Source organism: Asparagus officinalis, chromosome 9 (assembly GCF_001876935.1).
Source record: "Asparagus officinalis chromosome 9, Aspof.V1, whole genome shotgun sequence".
NCBI classification, from domain to species: Eukaryota; Viridiplantae; Streptophyta; class Magnoliopsida; order Asparagales; family Asparagaceae; genus Asparagus; species Asparagus officinalis.
In genome coordinates, this window is record NC_033802.1 from 54,239,538 (window position 1) to 54,246,289 (window position 6,752).

Below are 6,752 nucleotides of genomic sequence, written 5' to 3' on the forward strand. Positions count from 1 at the left end.
AGTGTCGAACGGTTTCGTTTGACCCGGATCCATTCGTTCGTTGGCGGCTTGGAGGAGCTGCCATTCTTCAGTTGTTGAGGCTGTTTGCCTCTCTTGTTCTTCAGATCCGCGTTGTAGCGGACCCGTCAACCGGACTCCATGGCCTTTGCGAATTGTTTCGCAAGGCGTTGACGTTGCCTTTGGCGGGCTCTCTTCGAGAGAGTCACCATGCCCTCTGTGGCAGAAGGGTTGGCCAGAGCAGCTCCGACCTGATTGGGAATTGGAGGAATCTCACCCGATGCGGCTTTGGCATCCAGTGGGGTGAGATCTTCGTTGGTGTTTTCAACGTCTTCAAACCAACGAGTTTTTCTCCTGGAGGAGAGTTTTTTGGACTTGCGGGGGGAGGTTGATCCGGACGAGGACGACAAATACTCCTCGAACTTCTGCTGGTCGAACTCGTATTCGACCTCCTCCACGACCGGGATTGAGATCCGCGGCCCAAGCTTTGATCCGGAGTATGCCTGCGTAGTCACCTGTGTTCGCGGGAAAAATCGTTGTTTTCTTCACTGATTCCATTGCTATCTTGAATAACTGTTTTTCGGTTACAAAGATCCGGTCTTTTTATAAGATCCGGTTATAATGAAAATCAAATAAAAGAAAAGAAAAATTACAACTTTTTATCCTTGTTTGTCGAACAAATCACGAGCTCATGTTTTGCGGTCGCTCGCTTGCGTGGGTTTTTCGCCTGCGCCGGGGTTTATCCGTGGACCACCGAGAGATCTAGATCCGGTCGGATCTACGCAGTATGACGGGTATTATTTCGCCAAGGAAATAATAGCCGAGGGTACTATTTCGCCAAGGAAATAGTAGCCTTTAGTTCTCGGGATCAAAGACCAAGCTTTGATCCGGAGGATGACTACGTAGATCTGAGATCCAGTTCCTCTCGAACTCTTGCCTTATTTGGCGTTGACGATCGCCGAGCACCGGATCTGGATGAGCAAGTCTTTGAAGTCCCAAAGCTTGAATCTTTTTTAGATCTGAGCTTTGAATCCAGCAGGGCTTCGCCTCCAAAAAATCTAACCTTTGACAAATAAGCCTAGGCCTCCTATTTATAGGCTCTCTGAACTGTGCCCGCGCACAGATCTTGGCCGAGCCACCTAGGGGGCCTATTTATAGGCTCTCTGAACTGTGCCCGCGCACAGATCTGGGCCGGCCACCTATAGGTGGCCGGCTCTTGGCCGAGCCACCTATAGGTGGCTCGGTTTTGGCCGAGCCCCTATAGGTATTTGGGTTCCGTCGTTTTCCGTCTTTCGGTTCTGTCCGTGATTCGGTTGTGTGGTTGACTTGTTCGGACTCGATTCGTTGACCTGATTCTTGATATGGCAGTAAATCCACTTCTGAGTTCAAGTCCGAAGCTGATCTTGATTCGATCGTGATTCGTCCGAGTCCGCCCTTGGATGGATAACTCGTTGACTCTTCATCCCGTTAGCTTGATCCCGCACGCAAGTGGATTTATTCCGTTGTTCGCGTGCGATTCGTTAACCTCGTCGCCTCGTTGGTTCGTCGGTTTGTGCTGAGCTGTGCTAAGGGATCTATAAGCAATTTTATATGCCTACAGTAGGCCCACGTGATATTAACAATTGGAAAATCAATTTTTTTTCTCAAGGCTCAATAGTGTTTTAGCTCTAACCTGATCAGCCCACATCATTTTGTGCTTGTAGGTCTTTAATACTTTTGTGGCCCATTTGTGTTTAACCATGACTTCACAAGCTTATGAACTTAACATTTAAAGTTTATGATATTTCCTAACCATATCTCCTAACAAATCTCCGTGATTTTTTCTTCCCAATCAAATCGTGCGATTTTTCTACAAATTATTTTTGTAACTAACCCATTTGCCACTACTTGAAAATCCCTTAGTCTTAGGGATTTTCTAATCACAACATTCCCTTAAAAACACTTATCTCCTCTCCTCCACCATTCTTTCCTTAGAACCTCCACAAATAAAAACCAACAGAGAACAAGAGAAGGAGAGGGATTAGATTTGGATTTATTTTTGCTTAGATTTGGGGTTCAGAGTCTTTTATCGACAAATTAGCAAGCATCTCTTTCCTCAATTATTTTCTAAAAACTTTTTATTAGCTTATTCTTCATGCAACACCATTTTCCTCTTTCATTCTAGTTCATAGAAATAAATAGTGGGATTCATGTTTAAACTTATTAGAGATTTCTTAGTTTGTTTTATTTTATTCGTAGAAATAAATAATAGGATTTATAATCCTACGATCTATCTTTTTACTATCTTATTTATTTATTTTATATATTTTGTTTTCTCCATGATCTTAACATTATTGTTGCTATTAATACTATTACTTTCACATAAATTTTCATACAAATCAAAAGCTTAATTTTCGACTTATATAATATATATAAATATATCATTTACTTATTAAAAAATATTTATTGAGGAATTTAACAGAAACCGACATTTAGCTATTACCTGTATCACCTTTGACATAAAAGATTGATTCTTGTAGTAGTTAGTTGCATTTGACAATGACACAAATGTCTGGAATTCGAATCCCACGGACCTTGAGTTTTCTAATTCAAATAACACCTAAAATATTAATAATGTGCTTGTGTGCCTTATGATAGACCTTGTTTAATATCTACAATTAATGTTTTTCTCTTTATCACCTTTAATTGAGTTTTTATCTTTTCTTTATACCTACTACATACACTTATACATGCACAATTCCTTCATTTTACATGTTTGTTGGGAGTTTTCTGACTCCCTGGAGTTTGTGCACCCTAGACTCGGGAACTATTCTTTCTTCGTAGGACCGAGAGTATTTTGAGGATCAAGCCCAGCGGCAGTGATCACCTTTTGTCCTATCACTCTCTCAACTTCAGTTTATTTAGGTAATTACTTGTTTTAGACTTTTCCTTTAGCCATATGTGGTTCTCCAGACTATGATGTATTTTCCTCTTTCCCATTTTGGATAGTTGTGGACTTGTCGTAGAACTTTATAAATTTTAGAGATTTTTTACCTATCTATTTTTCTTTGTTATCTTAGTTACATGCTCTATGTTGTAGTTTTTTTTTTGACAATATATCTGTATACAAGATAGTCTAGAGGCGTGAATGTGACCGTATGGTTACACTGTCGGTCGAGTCACGTTTCAAATTATTATGTTTTGGAACCGGGACGTGACAAATATTTTTCTTGAAAAATTACAATCTTAATTATGTAAGTTCAAATTCTATTCTCATATAATGAATTAGAATCTTCTAGAAATAAGAATGAAAAGAAAGGGAAGGAAAAAATCTCTTTTGAAAATTACCATTTTACCCTTCATATTAGAAAGAGGAAAATGTCCACCACTCATCCAACTATTACTACCCTCACTTGGACCATTATATAAGTACTAGAAATCGAACACTTGCAAATACATGTGATATGAGTACAAATTATTTTCGCATGTTTCTATGTGGAAAGGATATGAAATAATTATCATTTTAATTAGAACGTATATTTAATAGTAGGAGGAGATAACGAGGGGCACTTGACTTTTAAAGAGATTTTACCCTCATATTATTTGAACTAAAAAAATAAATTGTAGTATAGATATATGCTTAGAACCTTGTCTTTTTATTGATAGATATTTATTCTCTTTGTTTCTTTTATAACATAAAATATTAAAAAGATATTCACTTATGTATGCTTCATCTTCTTTCATGCTATTTGAATAACATAGAATGTTGTTCTAGAAAGAAAAGAAATAAAAAAGATAAATGAATCATTCCTTGTAAAATTAGGTGGAATGTTGTAGGAAGAAACAAAATAGAAACGAGAAAAAAAATGTTGCATTGTAAAATTACAATCTTACCCTTTCTAAAATAATTGGAAATGATGGTTTGTCCACCATCATTGAATTTACTTTCATGAACGAAGAAAATTCATTTTCATGAATGAAGAAAATTTTCTTTGAGCTACACACAAAAGAATGTCATATCAATATTGAATTAATTTTGATAAAAATTTTTAGCACGTGCATAATGCACATGCCTGTGATTTAGTATATGATAATAATTTATGTAAAGTAGATCCTGAAAAGACCCACCACATTAATTTTTTTAGCTACAAAACCTCCAAAAATGATTTTGAATTAAGTCATGAAATAGGTTTCATAATTTTTTGGTAAACCAGCAAAACAGCTAGCCCCTCATTGTATTATTTGAAAGTTGAAGAGAACGGACCACGCCTGCATGGACAGGCGAGGAAGCTTGCATGCGTGAGGTGAGGAAGCTCGCATGCATGGAGAGGCGAGGAAGCTCGCCTGTCGCCTGGCATGGATCTCGCCTAACGTGGTGGGATCCAGGTGGAGCTTGAAGAGATCGAGGCGAGGAAGCTTGCCTGGCTTGTGCGTGGAGCTCGCCTGATGGTTTCGAGCTTGCCTAATTCCCAGCGTGGAGAGCGTGTGACCTAGGGTTTCCCTATAAAAAGGGAACCCTGTTCATGAGATTTAATATGAGTCATTCTTCTCGTGATTTCTCTAGAGAAGTTCCTATAGCGGTGGTGATTCTCAAGGAGTTTTGAGAAGATATTTTTTGGTCAAGAAAAATTCGCTACAGTGAGCAGTGAGTTGAGATGAGATTCAGTGGTGATTTTTAGAAAAAAAATCACACGCAGTAGTATAGTAATTCTACAATAATTGATATTTTGATTGAGAGATCTCAAGTTTGAGATCTTCTCTTTGCAAGTTTTATAATTTTTTATGGTTAAATAAGAATTATTTGTGTGGCTGCCGTGGATGTTGGTAAGTTTGTCGAACTACGTAAATCTATTGTCTCATCTCCTTTACTTGTTATTTTTTTGTGTATGTTTGTGAAAAAATTGTAATAAGAAAATAATAATTTTCTTTCATTGTCTTTTTGCATCAAATTTCCAACAAACAAAAGATGGCGACTCCGTTGGGGATTAGCTTCTCTGACGAAGAAGTGGTGGTGCAATCCGACGTTCATCTCACTGGAATGACCGTTGAAACTCTGATCATCGAGTTCGATCAAGCCAAGTTTGAGAAGGCCCTCTCCTCCGGATCCTTTAGCCCCAAGGCTATGCGCAAGATCCACAAAGTTTCCGAGGAGACTAAAGCTCCAGTTGTGGCCAACTCATCTAAAGACTATCTCCCATGGGGGTTGCACTGTTCATACAGTCCCCTCCCTAAAGGAGAAGTCTCGACTTTGGCACGACTCCAGAGCCGATCCTCCAATCAACGCGAACTCCGCGTTTGCGAGCCTCAACATGAGCTCTGCAGAAGCCAAGCTAAACGCAACCCTCAGGTGTGCGTTTCCCAGATAGAACGTAGCCTTCAGAGGCACGTTTCAATGCCAAGACGCAGACCTCAAAACTGCGTTGATTTGGCAGAACGCAACTCTCAGGAGTGCGTTTCAGAACCCAAACGCAACTCTCAGGAGTGCGTTCTATCATTTAAACGCAGACATCAAACCTGCGTTGATCTGGCTGAACGCAACTCTCAAGAGTGCGTCCCAGAACCAAAACGCAACTCTCAGGAGTGCGTTTCACAAACTGAACGCAACTCTCAGGAGTGCGTTTCTGAATCCGAACGCAGATCGCAGGACTGCGTTTCACTAGCAAAACGCAGACTTTGGTCTTGCGTTAATCAAGCTAAACACGACCCTCGTGTTCCTTCTTTGGAACACGATGTGATTCGTCGTGTTCAAAATGATCAACATGGATTTAAAATTCATGTTTACCAAGAACCAGTCCCATCCTTTAACGGACAGGGGGTTCCATCTTTACCCTCACGCTCCGTGAGAGGTTCATCCCAAGTCTCTGACTTGCGGGAATTGCTGTCGATGTTCAACCGACCGACGAATGTCGTTTTGCTTAATAATCGACGACATCTTCACAGGAAGAAGACTTTAGAGGATGAATACCTTGGAGTCACTTCTAACATGGTTGGTAGAGGGAGATCATCAACCTTTAGTTCTGACGAGTCAGAGACAGATCATTCTCCCAACCCTTAGTTCTGACGAGTCAGAGACAGATCGTTCTCCAAGCGTCAGAGGAATCACTAACGAGTTTGAAGGAGTCTACCAACGCACTCGGACGCAAACAGGAGCCATTCCCCCCGTCAACTATCGGAGTTTGGCCAGAGAAACTAATTCCGATGACGAACACTCAGCCATTGCAGAGTCCCAGTCATCAAGCTCTTTTGTTGAACATAAGAGCTTCGCTTATATGACGGAGAACCATGAAGATCTCGCGAAGAGAGTTGATGAGCAGGAGACCATGCTCAAATCACAGCAGGAGGCCATCAATGAACTCATGGCCATGTTGACTCAAATCGTCGCAGACAAGGCCAAATCTCAGGAGACAGATTCGCCGCTTAGGCAAGAATCTTCCCGGAGAGGAAAAGCGTCTTCATCCCGACCTCACACAAGCAAAGGGAAGGGAAAAGTGGTTGATGATGCGGCTTCTGACCAAGAAGCCCACAGCCTGGAATCTTCCTCTGAGGAAGGAAGAGAGACTGAGAACGAGCAGAATCTTCAGTCTGTCAAAATGGAAGAATTGGAAGCCCGCCTCAAAGCCATCACTAATAGAAGCAAGCTCCAAGATGAGGGAGTTATCAGACCATATCCTGCCGAATGTGATGCAACCCCTTATCCTCCAAAGTTCAAGGTCCCGACGCTACAAACTTTTGACGGCGCGGGATCACCAAACCAACATATTTATCATTTCAAGTCA